Here is a 23,585-nt window from a genome sequence, read left to right as displayed (position 1 = left end):
GGAGGCTAGTCAGGACCCGATTTGAAACCATTTAAGCACTGTGGAGCGAAAAAGTCAAATTTTGCATCAATCTAGTGCCCACACATCATTTGTTCATCGATTTCAAATCCGCATACGACACAATCGATCGAGATCAGCTATGCCAGATTATGCACGAGTACGGATTTCCGGAAAAACTGACGCGATTGGTCAAGGCGACGATGGATCGAGTGATGTGCGTTGTTCGAGTATCGGGGACACTCTCGAGTCCCTTTGAATCTCGAAGGGGGTTACGGCAAGGTGATGGTCTTTCGTGTCTGCTATTCAACATCGCGTTAGAAGGTGTGATCAGAAGAGCTGGGATAGACACGAATGGCACGATCTTCAGGAAGTCCATCCAGCTTCTTGGCTTCGCCGATGACATCGACATCATGGCACGGAACTTTGAGGCGATGGCGGAAACGTACATCCGACTGAAGGCTGAAGCTAGGCGGATTAGACTTGCCATCAACGCATCAAAGACAAAATACATGAAAGGAAGAGGTTCTAGAGAAGACAATGTTAGCCTCCCATCCAGAGTTGAGATTGACGGTGACGAAATCGAGGTGGTCGATGAGTTCGTGTGTTAAGGCTCACTGGTGACCGCCGAAAATGATACCAGCAGAGAAATTCAAAGACGCATCGTGCCTTCTTTGGACTCCGGAGAACGCTCCGGTCGAATAAAATGCGCCGCCGTACGAAGTTGACTGTCTACAAGACGCTGATTAGACCGGTGGTCCTCTACGGCCACGAGACCTGGACTATGCTCGTGGAGGACCAACGCGCCCTTGGTGTTTTCGAACGGAAGGTGTTGCGTACCATCTACGGTGGATTGCAGATGGATGACGGAACGTGGAGGAGGCGAATGAACCACGAATTGCACCAGCTGCTGGGAGAACCATCCATCATCCACTTTGCAAAAATTGGGCGACTACGGTGGGCTGGGCACGTCGTAAGAATGCCGCACGATGACCCAGTGAAAATGGTTCTAGAAAGTAACCCAACAGGAAAAAGAAGAAGAGGCGCGCAGCAGGCAAGGTGGATCGACCAAGTAGAAGGTGACCTGTGGATCCTTCGCAGACTACGAGGCTGGCGAACTGTGGCCATGGATCGAGTAGAGTGGAGACGACTTCTTCGGACAGCAGAGGACAACAAGGCCTTAGCCTGATTGGTAAGTAAGTATCGTTGTGAGAAAAATTTAGAGGAAAATTGCATGAAATGGTCCAAGATTCTAAGGCTCTGCAGCAATATTACATCTCACAGAAAAAGTGGAATTTAAATATTTTTAGATGAACTTCATAAGAAGACTGCAATGATTTTCGATAAAATGTTAAATAAGCTTTGAGATGGAACCAAATCAGCTTCCTGATTTTGAGCAAGTGGCCATAAGTTTATAATATTGTAAAGCAGTCATTTCTCAATCTGACGACCTACCAGTCCGGATCACATTAATCAAAAGACCTCGAAAAATTATCAAGATATCAGAGTTAGCAGGTTTTGATAATTCTGGAATTTCCATGAGAATTTTCCATGAAGCTTAAATAGAAAAATGAGATCCAAGTCAAATATTGTATCAAGATTTTGAAACCAAAAAAAAAACACATGTCCGATACATATTTATTATAAAATTTCTTGAAATTCTAATGTAACTACAAATTCACGTGTCTAGAAAACTAATCATGGTGCTGAAACTAAGATGAACTTGCAAGTAAGCTCATTAAAAATCTAGAAATCTTCCAGAGATCTTAAAATTTTAGTATGATGTGTACTTATATAGTGTTTATATTACTTAAAAAAGGACACCCCCAAAAAAACATGACAAATTTGTTATGTTCATATCTCTGTCATGTTACGTCCAATTTTCGTTCGCTTTAGATCATTTGAAAGGTATTGAAATGAACTTTCCTCGTAGGCAAATTGTTCAATATAATTTTCAAATTTTGTGTGCTAAAAGTTCACCCAAAGCTACAATATTTTTCAAAATTTACTCTGAAGAATCGTGACTGATTTTCTCAGAATTGGGTTGGCCAAATTTTGAAATAAAAGTAGTAGTAGAACACTTATGCTATACCATTCATACCATTCAAATAACCTTTGGCGATCGAAAATTGAACGTAAAATGAGAGTGTAGTGTACATGATTGATATAAAGTCTAGAATAAAATCTTCCAGGCTATATTTTCATGTTACCATGTTTGACTAAAGTCTGTTCCAGTTAGTATATGGCCGCTTCTTTTTAATTACTAGCACCTCTACCTGTCGTAGCAAGAAACTATTGACAGTGTTTTGATCCGGAAGGATTGTTTATTTAGTAGTGAAAATTTCATCAGGATTCATATACTTGTTAAAAAGTTATCGAATATGGAACGTGACAGGCGTGAAAAAATTCTGCACACGCACATTTTGATGGACGATTAAAATTACGTAAAAATGAACTTTAGACAAATCCCGGGCCAAATATGTTACTTTGCTAAACGTAAGGGGGATGCTCCGGATACATTCAAATTTGTCTTTGCAGATAAATTCGCTCGCAAGTTGATGATTTGGCAAGACATCTGCAGTTGCGGAAAGAAAACAAAGGTTTTCATCACTGGAGCGACTATGAATGGACAACTTTACAAGGAGGAGTGTCTTCAGAACATAATTTTGCCGTTTATTCAATCACACGAGGGTCCCGTAAAGTTCAGGCCTGACTTAGCCAGCTTCCATTACAGCCATGATGTCATAGGATGGTATAAGCAGAATAATGTCGATTTGATTGAAAAAAGTATCAATCCACCAAATTGTCCAGATTTTCGTCCCATTGAAAAATTTTGGGCGATTATCAAGCGCAAATTGAAGAAATGTGGCAAAACAATCAAAATACCATCTGATTTGGAGAAGTGGTGGAAAAGGATGGTAGATGAGATTGACAGTACTAATGTGCAAGACATGATGAGAGGTATTCCGCGAAAAGTTCGAAAATTCATCCGAAAAGTTGGCGAATAGTTTTTGTTGTATTTTCCCTTAAGCTAAATAAAAATCCTACAAAATGATACCTTTAGCGTTTTTGTACTTTATTTGCCCTTGGAGAAATGACCTATTTTGTGCGGCCAAATTCTAAATGGAACAGACTTTAATAAAGAATAAAAACGAGATACAGGTAATATAAGAATTATTTGAGATCTTGGGCTGAAAATATTTGAATCTCGTGATATTTTTTGTTTTTGTTATTTCAAGATTAGGGTATTTTTGGATTTGGAAAAAAAATGATCAAGCTTTTAGACTGAAACTTTAGCTAGGGTTGATCTAGTATTAAGTTAAGCAACTTTTAGATTTTCTTGACGGCATAGAATGGTATGAACTAAGGCTTTCAGTCTCTTGTAGTCAAAATCAGATTTTAGGTTTTAATTTTATGATGAATACTTAAAATCGGCAACCCTAAGTATGCACCTTTAGAATTGATAAAACTATCCATAAAATATTCAAAATCGTTCCATTAAAAACATTCAAATGATCCATAAAACATCGGAGAAAATCCCTAAAAAAGTGTGGATGATCCATAAAAAATAACAATATTATCAATATTTTATGTAAAATTTAGTAATACAATTGTAAAAATGTACCGCTAAATTTCTTAAGAATGAGCCTTGAATTACCCATAAACATTTTGCAATTGATCCATAAAATTTTCAGCAATAAACCTTAAACTAAAGAAAGTGATCCATAAAAAATCAAGTTTGCGCACTTAAAAATATAGGCATGATCCATAAATTAGACGTAAATTATTCATGTTTAGGACACATTTTTTTTTTTAAATTTTGATTTAATTTATTATAGAAGCTTATTTTGGAAGCTAATTCTTCACGCTTGACCATCGCTCGCACCTCTACTTGAAAAAACACAGCAGGACAGTAAATCTAAGTAGTTACGCAGTAATGGAGCAATTTTGCATGGTTTATGGATCAAAATTAATAATATAGTGTCCGAAACGTGAATAATATACGTCTAATTTATGGATCATGGCTGTTCGGAATATCGGGACAACCCTGTACCGCGAAGCCCAGCGACAACCCTGTGGGAGATTCGGAGAGCTACGGTAACGGTCGATGTCAGAAATGGCAGATGTCAGGTTTGGTTCAACGGAACTGTGAGTTTATAAAAGTCAGAGTAAGAACGAGAAAAAAAGAGGAAAGAAGGTACAATTCCAAACCATTTAGAACACGTGTTACAGCTAAATTAAGTTAATTGCCTAAATTTGTTACTATACCTATCGTTTAATTAAATGGTAGTGATTTGAAGTGAACTAGCTACTGAAGTAGGTTAGTTGGAGGTGGAATTAGTGAAAATATTGAATTTAATAACCCTATATTTGCTTAATCTAGATACTACAATTTGATCCTTAAATCTGGTAACCTACAATTTTTTCCTAAACGCTATATACTTGTTTTACCCTAAGTGGTTGAAGTATAAGCAGTTAAAATTGAATACAAGTAAAACTAAATTTATGATAATTTCGCGGAATCGAGTAAATGAGAACGTCTCTGTTGTAATTGATGATGAGACTATTGATCGCGTTCGGGAGATTAAATATCTTGGCGTGATTATTGATGACACACTTAAGTTCAACTCTCACATTGACAATGTCATCAAGAAAATTGCCAAGAAGTATGGAATTCTATGCCGACTGAAAAACGATTTAACTATTGCCAGTAAAATACAGCTATACAAATCAATCATCTCTCCTCATCTTGACTTTTGCCCTTCCATTTTATTTCTGGCCAATGCAACACAAATATCGAGATTACAGCGCTTGCAGAATAAAATAATGCGTTTGATTTTGAGATGTAATAGATTCACTTCCTCAACTTTGATGTTAGACGCCTTACAATGGTTGTCGGTGAAGCAAAGAATTGTATATTTGACTATGGTGTTCATTTTTAAAGTAGTTAACGGTTTGCTGCCTCGATATTTGTGTGATCGAATTGAAAGAGGAAGTGACTTTCATAGATATAATACTAGCAACGCGGTTGAAATAAGAACACCACATTTCTTGACTTGTGCTTCACAAAATTCATTATATTATAAAAGAATAAATGTTTTCAATTCGATGCCTAGACATATCAAACGTTTAGCAACACTTACAGAATTTAAGAAACACTGTATTTCACACGTTAAAACTGTCTTTTGAACAGTTATCCAGTGATTTTTTTATGAATTGACAAATTATGTATCTTGACGAAGTTATCTCTAACGGATTATTTTATATAGATAGCTGTCATAACGACTTTTTAATAATTATTGTAGCACTGCAAAAACTATTTCTGTTCGCCACGAGGGTGATGATGGATTTTTAATATTTGATTTTATAGTAGATTAATTAAAAAAAAAAGTAGTCTACAAAGGTTTGAGACTCGTGCGCGTATTACGGATATAGAAGACTGAATTTAACATTTGATAAAAAAAAAAAATGCAATTTTGAAGCTTATTTGAAAGATACCTTGAGTTAGTAGTAAGTTTTCTGGCAAATGTTAGGGGTTCGTGAGCATTCCTGACATTGCTGAAAATTTTGATAGCATCAGATTGCGGGGTTGCTAGTGTAATAGGATGCTTTGTTGATTGTTCATTAACTCTTGATTGCTTGTAATACTTATGAATATTTTAGGTGGACAAAAAGGCGAACTAAGAGGTGGACGCCTGAGCTTTTCCACATTTATATCGCTGTGAAGCAACTGTAAACTTTAAAGGGAATTTATATCTGTAACTGAAACCAGTTCGATTTTGTTTGCCAACCTGGTTAAAATGTCATATTCAATTATCTTAAAGATAAATCGTCCAGCTCAAACCTTTGTAGGGGTAAGAGGTGGGACCATCATCATCATCATCATCATCATCATCATCAACTAGTAAGTAGCTCATTCTACATCGTTGGCGTGCCTAACTAAAATAATAAATGAATCCTTAAATCCTAAATCTAGCCAAATCTTTGTTGAAAGAGTGACGGAAGATAACTCTCGGTTTGAAAAATCTCCCGCTCAGCCTCCTATCGCTTTTCATGGAGGAATTTCTCTTCCTCCAGCGCTTTCTCCTTTGCGCTTTTCTCCTGCTGCAACTGGTCTACACTCAAAAAATAAATCACATTTCCAATGGAAAGTATCCATTAGAATTCCACATAGCTTTCATGTGATCTCATAATTGGGAATCGCACTACAAAATCACATGAACCTTATGTGTCCAATGAAATTTATGTAATTTATCACATAGAATTTATGTGATCATATGAATGTTATTTGAATTTTAGATAATAATCATTAATTTTGTTATTGGAAAAATATCATGTGCGTTCCCAATGGAAACTATATGAAAACTTTTTTCGGTGTAGGGATTCCTCCAGGCTGACCTCATTGGTACTTCCTTTTCCAGATTCGGATCCGGCATCACTCCTCGCACTATTATTTCTGCTAGGTGGTTTCTTTGGGACAGACTTCTTGATTCCTTTCGGCACCTTCAGCATATTTGTGCACTTCGAGCACGTCTACGGAACCTCCTTTACAGCTGTTGTCTTACCAGCACAACTATAATGGGTCCAGAAATCGCAGACATCACACTGGACCATATCATCTACGTGGTCATGGCCTTCACAAAGCGATCGCAGTTCTGTTCTTCACTCAACGGTAGTGTTGATCCCTCTGACATTTTGAGGTTGTATCCGATTTTGTTCTTCAAGAATTTTCGGATTAATGATAGCAACTTCCTCAGAGCAGTCTCGTTTTGGACAGCTTGAAGCTGAAATAGGTTTTATTAAACTAATATAAGATCTAAACCAATCTCGTAGAATGTAAAATCAACTCGTAGATGTAAAATCAGTTCGTTTGAATCACTTATGATTTTGTGATGAACATGGTTTGTATGATCGAATGCTTTAAGTTTTTCTCTCATACCCCTCGTTGCCGACGATGAATTGCACAAATCAAACCAATCATTCATTATTTTTATGAAATCACTGGTTACTAAAGCATCTTGAGATGTTATCTCGCCTAAACTCACAGCTCTCCTAATTGCATGTGAGACGGAGTTTGATAATAGCTGTACCGCGTTTTTTTCACCTTTTGACGGGCAGCATCTTTGACATCCAAATGGGTTAACGTGATTTAGTTCATTTGGCTGGAGGTTTAAAAACTCGACTGCTTACTTGGAGGTAATCCAGTGTTTCTGATCTTCCTTGTCCAATACGTAACCAGTATCGATAAAAGGATTAGGAATAAGTTTCATGAGATGTTGAGGGTCTGCGAACGTAAAAAACTTTCAGGTCATCTACGGTGAAATAGGTTTTCTAGCAGCTGATGCCAAGCTCTTGGTCGGACCCATGTCACAAACAACAGCAGCAACGGGAAATTTAATATTTTTGAGTGTTTTGATTATATCCGTTATCATAGCTGCTGTCATAGCAGAATCAAAATTGTTGTAGATTACTTGTTTCCAATTTTTGTACACTCCACGAATCATTCCTACTTGGGCGTACTTCGATGGTTTCAAAACATTATCGCAACTCCGGTGATACTCAAAAACTGATTTGATTTTCATTTCATCGAATGACAAAACGCAAACCCGTTCTTTTTCGCAATATTCACTGTTTTCCAAAAGGTTCAGCACTGGTTTCAAAATACCTGGGGTAAGCTTGAAATACCTGCCCATTTCTTGAGAGTCGAAACTGCAGGTAGAGGAAATCCTCGTGACAAAAGCAATCGGTATGTTTTGGCACCAGCAGCATGTAACGATATTGCACGAGATATGTCATCAGGTGTCCACTGAACCCGATGAGGATCCCTTAATTTTCGTAGCTGCCCGTTTGAAAATATTTTGGAAACATTGCCATTCAATTCTTTGGACTTCCGGAGCAGGGAACCTTATTCTTTCGGTTCTCTTTATTGAGCTTTTTCTTCAACTCCGAATTCTACCCTCTCAAAGAACTTTCCAAAATTTTCCTAAAAGTAATGTTTAAGCATCACATAGCTACATTTTTAAAGAAACTGTCGATTAACTGATTACCCCTTTGAACAGCCTTATTTCTGGTACAACTACCAGATTGGACAACAACGTCATGAAAAATAACCGTTTTGATGACTGAACAGCAACATTATTCTGAATTAAGGCCGAGGTACCATGGAGAGAATATTCGAATGAGGCATTCGTGTATTCCTCTGACGATTGTAGACTGAGAGTGCGAGAAGATATCGTTGAGGTAAATTTATTTTTAGACCCCGTTGAATTAAACCTTAATTCGGAGTTCTGTGGCAAAGTCAAAAATGGAACAATTACATCATGCGATGGTAATTTCAGACTAGGAATGGCTCCTGGTTTCAGCCTTCGTTTTGGCCACTCTGTGTTCAACAAGATATCCTTCAGCCTGTAATCCTGCTCACAAAAATGTTCCGAACAAATTTTCAAGTGTTGTTGCGAATTTGAATCTCTGCCGCAGGCTTTCAACCACACTGCTTCCAAAAATACTTTAACTGTACGGAACACAGTTTATTCCCTTCATAATTTTGGCAATTAATAACAGCGCACTTCACCATTTTCAAGAAATCAAACCCGCACTTCACGATTCGCGTTACTACGGTCAGCGCTGCTCAAAGATAGGAATGTCGTCATATATTTACATCCAAACTAGATATTTACTGTCGAGAGTAGCCTATCTTGCTATGTATACCGTGCGTCCGATGGTGCAAGTTTATCGTACATAATAAGATCGAAACAGATAAATCAACTATCAAAATACAAATGTTCAATTCAAACGTTTTAATATATATGCTTAGTTAATACTAATTCAGCATTTCTTACCCTACAATGACTTACATGATTTACAACCAACAAAATATATGAGTGAAATATTGCCAACTTTCTGCTCGAAATTCACTTTAATATGACGGTGACCTAATAATCGGTGCCCCACTAATGAAAGACCATTATTCCATACCAGACGATTTGTTACCTACACGGGCAAAAGAACTTTAAATATTTTCCTTAATTCCCATGGCCCACCTAGCGTACTGAAAGCAAATTGTGTAAATTCGTCACGTTAATCAGCATTCTTCAACGTCCCGATTTCAACGTAGATTTCCGAATAAAGATGGTCCCATGTCGCCAGTCAGCCCGCTTGCTGAGTATGGAATTTGCTACCGCAAAGACCATAACGTAATCACAAAAATAAAATTAACCATATTCTACATTGTAGCCAAGGTTCGCTTCGCATGCGCTGACCATTTGCCGAAAATTGCAAATTAATCACCAGAAATGGCAAAGCCATCGCGAGGCGCTCTTTTTACGGCTGCAGTTTATTGCAGCCAGCAGGTGATTACATTTCAATTAAAATTTGGTTTAGCGAATCTCAAAGTGGCTTATCCCGAATCAAATCACATCTGCTGTATAGGCGCCCCAGAATGCAAAGAGAATTATTTGCGCTAGGAAGTCTCACATTTGGGCGGCATACTAATTAGATTAGTAGCTACCAGTTCTACGATTATGTCAACGTATGAAGTAAAGTGACATCACTCAGTTGAGATAATGTTTATGACACGTCTCGGTTTGGACATTCCTTGAACTCATCGACGAAACCAAATCTTCACGCAGTCAGTTTCCATGCAAGGGCCAACGCTAAAAGAGTGATTTATTCGTTCAAACAGTGAACAAATTTTGATTTATTTCTGACGTGTTTGCCTTGGGGAACTGCTTTCAAAGAGTATGGAAAAGGGGAGAAACATTGGGATGTTGCAAGATCAGGAAATGTGTTATTTATAACCTTGTAAACACACTGAGAAAACTCCAATTCAGATTTAAACTACTCATCTTCCGAATAATTTTCATTATCACAGAGTCTTTTTGGTAACGTCGATAATGGTAAAAAAAAAATTGAAATGCAGAAAGTTTTTAACAGTCAACTGCAGGGACCGAATTCTATCATATTCAAACTGTTAAGAGAAAAAAAAAACGCAGAAAAGACAATGACAAACATCTTCGATGAAATTATTGAGCTGTGAGCTGTTATGTGAGAGTGATTGAACTGTGCAGCGTTTGCTATCAATGGGAAAAAGTGATTTTTTATGACATCCACTGACCTTTGCGTTGATTGTGTCCGGGGTTTTGGAATGCGTGTTTAATATGTGTGGTGTGCACATATTTCGTTGATAGTTTATTTTTTTCATCGCCATTGTGTGATAGAGTTCCAGATGATGTGGTACTTTGAACTGAGGGCATCGATTGATGAAACATTGAATAAATATTCAGATGCGTAATTAAGCTTCCAAAATAATAAAAAAAAGCGTGAATATGGGGCAGTGCGGCGTTTGGGCGCAGTAAAAGCGTGAAGTATTAGTGAAATTGATTTATTTATGAGCAATTATTCACTATCAGAATCACCGACACGTAAATAGTTTAAGTTTATTTATATATTCTAATGAAAACAGCGGCTTTCAAGAGTGACGGGAGATGTGTTCACGAGGTGATTTTTCTTAGGGGATGCTTGGTAGGGTAGCTACAAATTTATCTTTAAATATAGCTTCCTATTTTTTTAATTTTCGTTTTTTCGGACATAGACAATCCAAACAACTTTACGATAGCAGGGCAAACTTTCGGAAGTTCCCAATATTTTGGCAGCGAGATAGCGTCAGACGATTAGACTAAGAGCTAAATAGGTGTTCTAATTAAGAGGGCGAGTGCTACCCATGTGACAGGACATAACAGGAATCATCTGCCGTAGCTTTGCGGAGCCGATATTCATCGTTTGGGTTACAAAATTACTTAAAACTAACGTTAGTAAAGCGGGGGCCGATAACTCGCGCGGCTATCTCGAGGTTAAGGGTAACAAATTGTAGCAAACGGATGGCAGGGTAGGGATTGAGAACACAAGGTTTTTCGAGCAATGTGCTCTTGATCTAGAACTAAGCGATATACTGGAGGAAAATAAGAACATCGGGGTACACCGATGGGGACCTAGCAGCTTGAGAGAACACAAGATGACACTAACTACTTAATCCTCAGATCGATCCGTTTTAGAAAACACATAAATTAAATTAAAATAATCGAGATCTCGGCTCGCCAAGATGTCTCTTATGGGCCGCAAAGGGTGTTTTCCAATTTTTGCGATGTGGACGATGGATGGTTCTCCCAGCAGCTGGTGCAATTCGTGGTTCATTCGCCTCCTCCACGTTCCGTCATCCATCTGCACTCCACCGTAGATGGTACGCAACACCTTCCGTTCGAAAACACCAAGGGCGCGTTGGTCCTCCACGAGCATAGTCCAGTTCTCGTGGCCGTAGACGACCACCGGTCTAATCAGCGTCTTGTAGACAGTCAACTTCGTACGGCGGCGAATTTTATTCGACCGGAGCGTTCTCCGGAGTCCAAAGAAGGCACGATGCGTCTGCTGCCATAATGCGTCTTTGAATTTCTCTGCTGGTATCATTTTCGGCGGTCACCAGTGAGCCCAAATACACGAACTCATCGACCCCCTCGGTTTCGTCACCCTCAATCTGAACTCGGGGTGGGAGGCTAACATTGTCTTCCCTAGAACCTCTTCCTTTCATGTATTTTGTCTTTGTTGTGTTGACGGTAAGTCCAATCCGCTTAGCTTCAGCCTTCAGTCTGATGTACGTTTCCGCCATCGTCTCACAGTTCCGTGCCATAATGTCAATTTCATCGGCGAAGCCAAGAAGCTGGATGGACTTCCTGAAGATCGTGCCACTCGTGTCTATCCCAGCTCTTCTGATCACACCTTCTAACGCTATGTTGAATAGCAGACACGAAAGTCCATCACCTTGCCGTAACCCCCTTCAAGATTCAAAGGGACTCGAGAGTGTCCCCGATACTCAAACAACGCACATCACTCGATCCATCGTCACCTTGACCAATCGCGTCAGTTTTTCCGGAAATCCGTACTCGTGCATAATCTACCATAGCTGGTCTGGTGAGGACTTGCTGACGGGTAATTAAGAAAAATTCCGCAAAGGCGATTTGTCGATCAAAAATATCGCCTTCCATAGCGCCCACTTCAGCCAACGAGTCTACTTTCTCGTTACCCGGAATAGAGTTATGAGATGGGACCCAGACTAAAGTCATGGTATAGGAGCAGTTAGATAACGTACTCAATTTAGCTCGGATTTTGGTCAGGAAGTGCTTTATCGGCCTCATTGATCGAATAGCCTCCAACGAGCTAAGACTATCCGTAAAAATAAAATTGTGCTCAGATGGTAGTGAGGCAATCTTGGCAAGTCTTGGAGGCAAACACGAGAGGAATTGAATGAAGAAGGGCCAATCTCCAGCGTCATGTACTCGTAATAGAGACTCATGAATCTTGTTTGAGGATTTCTGTCGAGCAGCTTCTCAAAGTTTTCTATTACCAATGGGTTCATTACTTCACAACGGATAAGAAACCGAAAGGACAGTTCCGCGAAACGATCTGTCTGTGGAAGAACACCCGCGAGTACTTCGAGACTCATCGTATGTGTCGAGTGCATACAGCCAAGCGCGATTCGGAGGCAACGGTATTGAAACCGTTGCAGCTTCAAGATATGTGTTTTTGCCGCGGATTGAAAGCAGAAGCTACCGTACTCTAGAACCGACAAGATGGTTGTTCGATACAACCTAATCAGATCTTCCGGGTGGCCTCGATGAGTCTCATCGTCGCCCACTGGTCACCATAGCCGGTCGAACTCCAGACGAATCTAGAACCACACTACCGTTGATACTGGTGACATCGCTCTGATGAGACAACGAAACCCTACTCCCAAGCTCCTCCCCTTTTCCTATCCTTCGACAATTTACCTCTCTAACCTTGGGTAAGCCGCGAGTATACGACCCAACTCCTACTAGACATAGAATTAAGTGAATTTTGTTACAAACAAAGAACAATTAATTATCGGCTCCTTAAAGCTAACGCAATTGAGCCTTACAAATAAACGAACTAGATAAAAAATAAAAAAAAAAGATCTTCCGGGTGTGCTCCCCCGGTTCCGGTAATTGTACGAAGAAAATTGATTCTGATACCTAGCTTCATAGCCAAAGTAGACACATTGTCTAAGGTATCTTGCAATGGTCCTTGCAGGTCCGGTGCATTTGGCCCTATAACGGACACAACGCCATCATCTGCAAGCTGCCTTAGCGAGCAATTTTCATCAAGACAACCATCAATGTCTTTTCCATAAAAATTATAAAGAAGGGGGCTTACATGAGCCCTGGGGGAGACCCATGTAGCTAATTCATGAAGTTGCTCATATATTTATATTTCTCGCTTGGCGTGTTTAGTGTACGTGACAGCATCACGGACCTCAGTTTTCCAGGAACACATCTCAGCACACCTCGTAGACCGGAGATACGTTTGACACCGCCACGGCGAGCCAGACGACGGATGGTAGTTATCTCGAAGAACTTTGCGATGACGTTTGGGACCTCCTTCACCAGACCTTTTCCTCTTTTGCCACGACCAGTCAATTGTTGCTTGTTGAGTGTGAAGGAGTGGACTAGCTACCAACTTCCTACTGCTGCTATTGCTGTTCACCACGCCGTCCAAAACGTAAATGAGGAATGAGCTAATGCCATATAGCAGCGCTCTTTTATATCTTTTCAGGTTAAAGCAGAATGATGTGCTCGATTATGAGGACTGGGTTTGGGAAGAACGTTTATTTCATGAAAACAGTGATTAAAATTATCACTTTTTATTTGTACATTGGACAATACTTGACATTACCACTTTTTCAATAGTTTCACGCTAAAAATCATCAGAGGAATGCAATGCTATAGATGCGTAGAAAGATTTCTGATCGATTGGTGATAAAATTATTGAGTTATTAATGTTCAAAATCTTTCATAATTTTGTTTCATGTTCCATTTTCGGTTTTTCACAAAGTGTACCCCCATTATAGAAATGAAAGACGAAGTCCTACGTCAAAATGCAACAGACAAAAATGATCACCAAAAATTTTCAGGGAATAAATAAACTCACATTAGCTATGTCTTTGCAAAGTTGCTTCATTAAACCTCCTCTCCTAGGCTAAATGCCCGCACCTTAGACTTAACGCTACCCATCAAATCCTGTGCAACACTTGCGCCATTTTTTTTACACACTTTCATCCATTCTTTCTGCAAATCCTTGACGTTTTTGAAGACCTTCCCTGTTTTCCGGAGCTTGCCCTTCATAGTCGCCCAGAGTTTGTCTATTGGGCGAAGTTCTGGCGAGTTTGACGGATTTGCCTCCTTCGGCACAAAAACATCATCGTTGGCTTCGTACCACTCCATCACCGGTTTCGCGTAATGGCACGATGCCAGATCCGGCCAAAACAGAGTGTCACCTTCGTGGGACCGGAGGAAGGACAACAGGCGCTTCTGGAGGCATTCTTCTTGATATATTTGGTCGTTATGTACGGCTTGCTGAACTTGCCGCACCCACAGATCGCCTGCCACACTAGGTACTTCTTGGCAAATTTGTCATCCTTCTTCTTCCGGAACATCTCCAGAACATTCAGGCAGGACTTGCCGACGAAAAACTCCAGGCCAGGGTTCTGCTTAGCGTCCGCTAAAATGTACGTCTCGTCATCCATTACGATGCATTTCGGCTGCACCAACTACTCGCGGTATAGCTTCTTGGCGCGGGTTTTGGCCACCGTATTCTATTTATAGATTTGGTTAGGCACCTTCCTTATCTTGAAGACATGAAGTCCGGCCGTCATCACGGATTTTGAATTTGAATTCAATCTAAAAAATCACATGCTTTGAATTCACCGTAAATCAGCCAGTAACATTTCGCGAAAGGGACATGCAGTCTGTACGTGTTACAGTTCAAGTACGTGGAATCAAAGACAACATATCAAGAAGACTAGCAACTCTTCTATTTTCTCTTATGACCGCTAGAGACAGGTACAATTGCGTCATCTGCCGCTCAAAGGTACATGCTTCGAACGAATTTGATAGTAAACATTCTATCCTCAGATGAAAGGTTTGTGTATTTGCTCATTTTTCTATGCGTTGCTTCCACTTTTGCTCAAGTGCAGCGCTATTGCATCTGTCGCTTGGATTCTGGCAAAGTTGCCAGTCTTTTTGATATGATGTCTTTGGTGGAATTCAGATTCACTGGATCAGCAAAATGACGGAACTTTTTTCGGGTGACTTTGCCTGGGAAAATAGTGAAAAGCCGAACAGCAGTAGTCCACAATCTATAGGAATTACTACATGTCGGATGGCTAGAACGATTGATAGTTGCAGTGGTATGGGGCTCGGAGGCCTAGTGACAATTGTTTTTGCTGACTGAATAGAATAACATGGGTTGCTTTCCCATGCCCCTTATCAGGTTATCTTTCCAAATCTAATTCACCATCCTCTTTTAACAAAAGTGTTCTTCCCGTGAAGATGCAGAAGGACGAATGGCCCAAAGAGGACTAAATGGACTAAACGTTGAATGCTGATAAAAGGTCGAATTATCCAAAGAGCTACAATAGTTCGAATGGACAAAAGGTCAAATAATTAAAATAGAGATAAAAGGTCGAATTATCGATGGATGGCCCTGGACAAAAGATCGAATATGCAAAAAGTCTAATGGTACAAAAAGGGACATACAATATAATAATGCACATAGCATTATTTTTATTTGTTTATTTTATTGCATTTAAATAAACAAGTACAGTTCTTTCGACTAGTAATGTTTTTACGGCATATGACACTGGGTATTATGATCCCATTATCATTATTTTTTCTCCTTTTCATCTTTTCTCGTTCTTTATTATAACCTCTTATCGAATATCTCGGATCGGTATTGGAAATACTTTATTATGTTTTTTACAAGCTGATTTTGAACTAAATCACCAACCGTATTTGCCCAAAAACTGCAAAATACACACTTAGATAATTTAATGTAAATTTATGTGCTCTGAGACTGACATATACGAGCGTCAAGTTTGACATAAAATTGAGTCATATTAGACGCGAAATTCAGCTCAATCAAACGTACTTTCAAACTTTTCAGTCTCGGAGCACTTAATTTTACATGACATGTTTGTGTACGTCTCATCATTTATGTCAAAGATGGATTCGGTCAAGTGTAAGATTAAGTATTTTTAAGTGTGTAGAATAGAATTATCAATATCTTTTTTTTTTCATCACTGTTTTCATATAACAAAAAAAAATCGAATTTGATGATTAGTCATTTAATATTTAACGAAACGGTGACATAAGTCTATCAAGTATTCTTTACACTATTTGACATCTGGCCAGGAAGGTTTCACCACACAATGTATCATTATTCGACCTTTTGTCCCCCTTCTCATCATTCAACCTTGTTCCCTCTTTAAATCATTCAACCTTTTGTACCGTAGAACATTTGACATTAGACGTTTTGTCCATTCGACTTTTTTATTTTGTCTCTCTTTGAATTATTCGATCAATTGCCCATTCGAACTTTTGTCCCCCCTCTCATCATTCATTTTGTTGTCCATTCGATACTTTGTCCATTCGACCTTTTGTCCATTCGACCTTTTGTCCATTCGACATTTTGTTCACTCGACCTTTTGTCCACTCAACCTTTTGTTCTTTCGACCTTTTGTCCATTCAAACTTTTGACATATACGCTTAAAGCGTGGGTATGGGTCTAACGTAGTCGTTAGCATTCATACCTCTCAAGCTACAAGTCACGAGTTCAAATCGCATCCCCGGACAAGTCACGAATGTCCTAAAATATGTTAAAAGACTGGCTCAAGCTTTTAAAAACAATAACGATAGAGACGTCATTGAGTATACCAATCGAAATATCACATATCTGCATTGTTGGCAATAATAAGATTTCTGGATGATTTCCATACTTTTAACAATTAAAAATAAATTTTAACAGACTAGACCCAGAAGGAGCCTCCCTTAGCTCAGTCAGGGCAGGAGCATGCTGGAGGTGGCTAGGTTCGATTCATGTTCCGGTCTAAGAATTTTTCGGGTTGACAATTTTCTCGACTTCCCTGGGTATAAGTACGATTGTACTTGCTACATAATTTTACTAATGCAAAAATGGTACGGATTTAGAAAGCTCTCAATAACTTTGGAAGTGTATCTAGAACATCAAGTTGAGAGCTAGCTGAAAGTTTCAGTGTCGATGTAATAAGCCAAAGAAGAGAAGACCTAGACGATGAATTCATCGAAAAAAAAGGAACTCTAGATAGGTGAATCAAATCAAATCAAATCAAATCTGATCAAATTCAAGAGAATGATTTATTCAGTAGATTTGACAAAACAGAATATGAACGATGCCAGTGATTGTTGCACTATGCTTCGACAAATCGGGAACATTGATTATCCGAAAAGATCTGAGCAGATCAGGAATTCAATACTACTTTGCAATTGAAATCAACAATTGAATTATAGGAGACAAGCTTGAGTTAAATGGAATCGATAAAAAATTCATTGATAACAAAATCGACCGGAGGAGAAAAAACAATAAAAAACTGACAGCAAAAAGAATCCATTCTGCTTTTTGCAGTTCGAGTTGTTCAAATGTTGAATGAAAACTGAACACACTGAGAGCAGAACCTACCTTAACTGCTATAAAATGTCCGTCAAAATTGATATTCGTTGCAATGTAGCCATGAAACTTCTGGAATCCCTGATTTTTCACTTTAAGAAACATTCACTCGAGCAATTTCCTTCTCACAAACCACAAATCGATTCCGCACACTTTTGTTCCACCAGCTAGCCATCCACAAATTTCACACAACACACTCGAGCGAAAATGAAAAGCTATGCATTTACTCCATGTTTCTCTTCACTTTTCATCCAGCGATAACCGGCTTTACGGAACAAAAACAGTACACAAATTCACATTTAAATAGCTTATTCTGACACTTTTTCCCCTGACCAAAATGCCGAAAATCAAACAGACCCGATCGTCGGAGTCGCATACCGAGAATGTAGAAAAAAACACCACCCCGCCACCTCACCGCAAAATCACTATGGTGGAGCAGCAATGCGATGGTGTTTACACTTTTCCGCTTGGAAAATGCCACCCCCTCTGCCAATGGGTGCGAATCTATGGCAGCAGCATAGAGGAAGAAATAGCGGCGAGCTTATCTGGAAAAAAGCAACACACACGGCAGATGTAGAGACGACATGGGAGAAGTTATCGTTTGCAAACAGAAATTACCCACACCATAGCATACGGGACCTGTCAAAGTAGAATGCGAAGGGTGTAGAAGGATGGAAATTGCGAGAATGGGTGAAAAATCCAATTGGAGTGGAAAACGATACCATTGCATGCAACTTGGATGAAAGCTTATGAAAGCGCATTGATGCTTTCCTCCAATATGGCATTCAAGTATGAAACTCAAAGTGACTGTTGTCCTTATTATGTAAGTAGAGAAAAATTAGGCAAAGAAACTATAAAGATAGAATTAAATGGAAATTCAATAGGAATGCCCAATTTGAAGCAACATATTCTAAGTTGAGCGTTACTTACACAACCGGGGAGACAGCAGTGAGATATAGTCACTTGTCTGTTGTATGCGATAAATCGTTAGGAGCAGAGTTTCGCAATATTGATATTTACCATTCAATTACGTAAAGGTAGCTCTCTCACTGAGTGAATCTCAGTGGCCTTGTAACGAGGGCATGCGAATAGTGCCTTGGAATGTTTAGTACAGTCATGGTGAGTGTCTCCGCTTTAGTGCTTACTACTTATGGACGTCATGCATAAGAAGCTTATGCGTTAAGCTTTCAGCTTAATGTCGTGAAAAAGTTTCATTTGAGAGTCATTTACATTCGAAAGGAGAATAAAAGAATAAAAGTTACAAATCGGTAATGCAGATTCAGAAATGCATATAAGATGATCAAGCAGGGTGAAAGACAGTGTACGTTACAGTGGCGCTACTTCCCTTAAAAAGGAAGACGTGACCAGAGATTTTTATGCCCCAGAAAAATCTCACCGACCTTGGTGCTACGTTCAACTAACTAGTTTGTTTCCAGCGGAAAATATTCAATTTTTTTATTCAGCATTCACAAACATGTTGATTGTGCTTCTATCTACATAACGAGTCTAACTGCATCTGTTAGAAGATTGTAGCTGTAAATAACTTCAAACATAATTTTAGTCCCCCACCCCAGCAGGCCTTTGTTCAATCCCAGTCGGCGCCGCCGGGATGTTCTGAGGCATAACATCTCTGACCACGCCTTCCTTCGGAAGGGAAGCAAAGCCGTTGGTCCCCGGTTTATGAGTTGATGGATCGATAGGTAGGGTCCAGGTGTGAGAGCTGCCTCCCTGGCGTCGGTAGCATTGGTGTTCAGCACGGAAAACAAGTTAGATGGAAAACAAATCAAGGCAAAGAAATACTCCATTTTATTATTATGTTTAATCTGGTAATTCACAGAAAAACAAATAATTATAATACAGTACTTTCCCGTTTTTGTTAGCCCCATATGAAATTTAAGGCTGACAAAAACGGGAAGCTGGAAAAATCGGGAAAAGTTTAACCATTATTTATCCACTATTAATGGCATTACTGATATCTTTTTACTATTCTTACAACAAAGGGTACACCAAACGTCTCGAAAAGTTTTCGTACGGTTTGTTGAGCCGGTATGTATTGTTCGGTTTCCTTAAATTCCGCTTGGTTTTCAGCGCTGCAACCAAGGCTGAACCTCCATATCATAGTGTCAACGTAAATATACTAGCCAGGAGCCGTCTCTTGCTACTGCTTGGTCCCAAGATGTTCGGTATGATTCTGGCTACCGCGTTGATGGCCTTAGCTGCCTTCTCGTAGGTGTATTCTACGTGGCTATTGAAGCCAAACGGTCGTCCCAGGCATTTCATCACGCGCTTCTAGTTTATTGCGTGCTCCCCAACGGTAATTTCTGCTTTAAAGTTACTGATCAATACCACCTCGCTTTTGTTGTGGGCTATCTGCAGCTTCGCATGGGCTATCTGCATAGGTCATTCGCTCCATACATTAGGATTCCCGCTCCAGCCGGTGCTAATTTTGGCAACCTGAAAATTTCCCTACTGGTCTAATGGGTGGGGTGTGTTGTCCGTTGTCTAGTGTTAAATATTCAGTCTGTGCAACCTCTGGTTGAAGACGGTGTCAATTGTCTTGTCAACTCTGATGACAATTGCATGAAGATTTTGTCTATAAAGGAAATCAATCCGAAAGAGAAATCATTGAAAATTCTTATGATGAAAATTAAGGAATATGCTGATACGAATCGTGAGAATCATTTCAATGGAATTCTGTCCAATGTTTCTATTAAGATTAATTTTAATAAAATTTTAAGCGCAATTTCTGGGAGACTTTCAAAATCATTTTTGCAAAGTACTTGAGTACTTAGGTAATACTGAAAAGGATTTCAAAACAATTCTGACTTTACCTACAAAGCAGTTTAAAGGGAATTATCGCATAAGTCTGAGAAGAGTGTGACGGTCATTCTGAAGAGTGTACAAAAGAATTTGTTAAGAATATTTTAAGAATTTCATAGAGAAAAATGGACACAAAATTGAGCCAATTCTTGGGAATTATTACCAATTTGAGGGAGTTGTGGAATTGGAGAATGATTTATAAGAGATTACAAGAAGTAATGCTAAGAACTTTTAGAATGTTACTGGAAACGTTTAGATATTTTCAAGATTATTTTAGGGGAATATAGAAAAGAAATATGATGTAATTCTAGGGTGATTCGAATGGAACTAAAAAAAAGGCGAAGATATCCTGTGAAGAGTTCCAAGTAAATTCAGACTAACAAAAAAAAAAATCATGATCTGAGACGCAGGAAAAATACAAATTCCGGAATTTAGAATCATTGCAATATCCTGAGACTTCAAAAATGAAGCTATCAGACTTTCATTTTAGTAATATAATAAAATTATTCTTTGGCATAATGGTCATGCCAATAGTGGAGTTACCCGTAGTTTAGGTCAACTGTGTGTGAGTTCCACGATGTTAGGTTTTGATTCCCACTTCAACCCGGTGAGTTTTGCTTCAAAATAAAATTGCCTACTGGTCTGCTGGGTGTTGTGTGTTGTATGATGTCAAGTACTAAACTGTTAATCTGATTAACCTCAGAGTAATATTAGAATTATTTAGAACTAATAAAATCTTTAATTTCTAGTACTGCATCAAATAGTAAGGAATACATCGACTATTAGTTCAAAAAATCAAACCCCATCAAATTTCCTTGATTATTTGCTTCTCATTCTTTTTAAAAAAGTTACAGTTTAAAAAACAATTATAACCATATTTTTCGCTGTTTTTTACCCACATTTAACTCAATTTTTGAAATTCTGCGTAATGGATATTTGAACTTTTTGAGCACACCGTGTCAATACTTTTCAACTTTTGGATGATTTTAGCAATGCTAAAAAGTTATTTGCTTTATTTAATATACCGAAACATGTAATTTATAACCAATGTAGTAATTTAAATAAATTTCAGATCATACTGACCGATTTTTACGCTGTTTCCAATCATGACGACCGACTCGGTCGCCAACATTTCCATCTATTCCAGCATCTTGTCTGTTACCTTAAGACGACGTCGTCCGCAAAGCCAACGATCTCAACTCGTTTGGGCAGCTTCAGCGTTAGACCGCCGTGTTAAATCACGTTCCAGAGCGTTGAACCAAGGATGGAGACTTGTGAAATTCCCACCGTGATCCTTATCGATCTCTGTCCCATATTTGGCTCGTAGATCAGAACCCGGTTCTGGAAGTAGCGTCGGCCTCTTAGCTGGAGCTGTTGAACGCATTCTTAACGTCGATCGTTATCACGGCGTAATATCGATCTCCTCTCCACTTCAGTTTTGAAGCCTTCTCGGCTCTCTCGACAACTGTCCGAGTTGCATCCACTTTTGCTCTTCCTTTTCGAAATCCGAACTGCCTCTCCGACAATCTTTACTTACTCTCCATGCATTTCGTCAGCCTGTTTAGGATGATCCTCTCCAAGAGTTTTCCGAGTTTATCCAGCAGGCACTGCTACGAGTTGCTTGTTGGGGACTTCATCGTTATCTCCCTCTCTGTCTCCGTACGATATAGGTGGCCAGCAGCGTTGCCAGTATTCCAGATTTATCTGGATTTTCCAGATTTTCGGTCATCTGGCCAGATACACAGACAGATCACGTATATTTCCAGATTTTTAAAATATGTTCCAGATTTTTCAAATATGTTGCTTTAAAAATATCATTGCAATTGATTTACACTCTTCTTTAATTATTAAAGGCCATCAACGTTGGAAATTATTACAATGGAATTGTAACAACATGTTTGCATGTTAATGGGTTGCAGATTCATGAAAATGGAGCCATTTTCTAAAGTTTATTCGCTGTATAAAATCTTCAAACTTTTAAAAATAGTGGGCCTGAATGTTTGTTTAATTGGATTTTTTTATTTATTTTCTTTATTAAAAAAAAAAACAACAAAATTTCAACATGGAGGAATTTTTATATTTTTTTTTTAATTTAGAGAAATCGAAAACTGTTCAGGATTGAAAACAATCAATTCAGCCTTGGAAAATTAGCAAGGCTTTTGATTCTAGACAACCACCAGGATTTTGAAGTATGTTTGTGAGAATTTTGAGGATAATGCATAAGGAAAATTTGAAAGGCATCTGATAATTTTTACCATTTTTTTTAGTACCTGTGAATATTGAGTTATAGTAGTCTGAATTTCTTTAGAATTTTAAATTGCCCCAGAAGGTAATGGTGAAGTTTACAGTGAAGTGTGAGGCAAATTCTTTGCGATACCAAAGGAAAATTTCTAGTTAATTCTTAGAAGAGTTCCATCCATTTTGTAAGCTTTGTGGTCGTGCGATGTCACCCGTCCTCCAGGCGTTTTGTGAGTGCCACGAAGTAAGGGTTCGAATCCCGCTCCAGCCAGTGGAACTTTTCACAACCTGGAAATTTCCCTACTGGTCTACTGGGTGTGGTGTGTTGTCAGTTTTCTAGTGCTAAATTTTCAGTCTGTGCAACCTCTGGTTGAAGACAGAGTCAGTTGTCTTTTAAAAACTCTGATGACAATTGCATGGAGATTTTGTGAAGAATGGAAATAGAGTTCGGAACTCCGAACACAGACTGAAAACTTGGCACTAGAAAACTCAAAGAAAGTTCTTATGATGAAACATAAGGAGTATGCTGATACGAATCGTGAGAATAATTTCAATGGAATTCTGTTCAATGTTTCTATGGAGATTAATTTTTATAAAATTTTAAGAATCTTAATCGAAATTATGCCAAAACAATATCTGGCAATTTCTGGGAGACTTTCAGTGCCATTTTGGCAAAGTATTTGATTACTTAGTAAATACTGAAAAGGATTTCAAAATCAATTCTGACCTTACCTACAAAGCAGTTCAAAACGAATTATCGGATAAGTCTGAGAATAGTGTGACGGCCATTATGAAGAGTGTGCCAATTCTTGGAAATTAGTTTTAGGAAGTTGCGGAATCGGAGAGAGACTTATAAGAGATAACACAAGAACTCTTAGAATGTTGCTGAAAACGTTTGGATATTATCAAGATTATTTTAGAGGAATCCAGAAAAGACGTATGATGGAATTCTTGGATGATTCAAATGGAACTCTGAAAAAGGA

The 23,585-nt window shown here is 38.8% G+C and overlaps 1 protein-coding gene across 2 annotated transcripts in view; it reads right to left on the bottom strand.

Annotated features, from left to right (window-relative positions):
• Dg (Dystroglycan) overlaps positions 1-18,010 on the bottom strand; it is a 542,469-nt gene extending 524,459 nt beyond the window's left edge. For both annotated transcript variants that reach the window (XM_065231765.1, XM_065231766.1), the window contains exon 1: positions 17,557-18,010. The gene's annotated coding sequence lies outside the window, so the exon portion shown is untranslated. The remainder of the gene's footprint in view (positions 1-17,556) is intronic.
• Positions 18,011-23,585: the final 5,575 nt, after the last annotated feature.

This window comes from Ochlerotatus camptorhynchus, unplaced genomic scaffold, assembly GCF_037179485.1.
Source record: "Ochlerotatus camptorhynchus isolate MF236.1 unplaced genomic scaffold, CSIRO-AGI_Acam_v1.1 ptg000361l, whole genome shotgun sequence".
In the NCBI taxonomy this organism is placed as follows: Eukaryota; Metazoa; Arthropoda; class Insecta; order Diptera; family Culicidae; genus Ochlerotatus; species Ochlerotatus camptorhynchus.
Note: the sequence above shows the minus strand (reverse complement) of the source record. Positions and strands in the feature narration are given on the sequence as shown.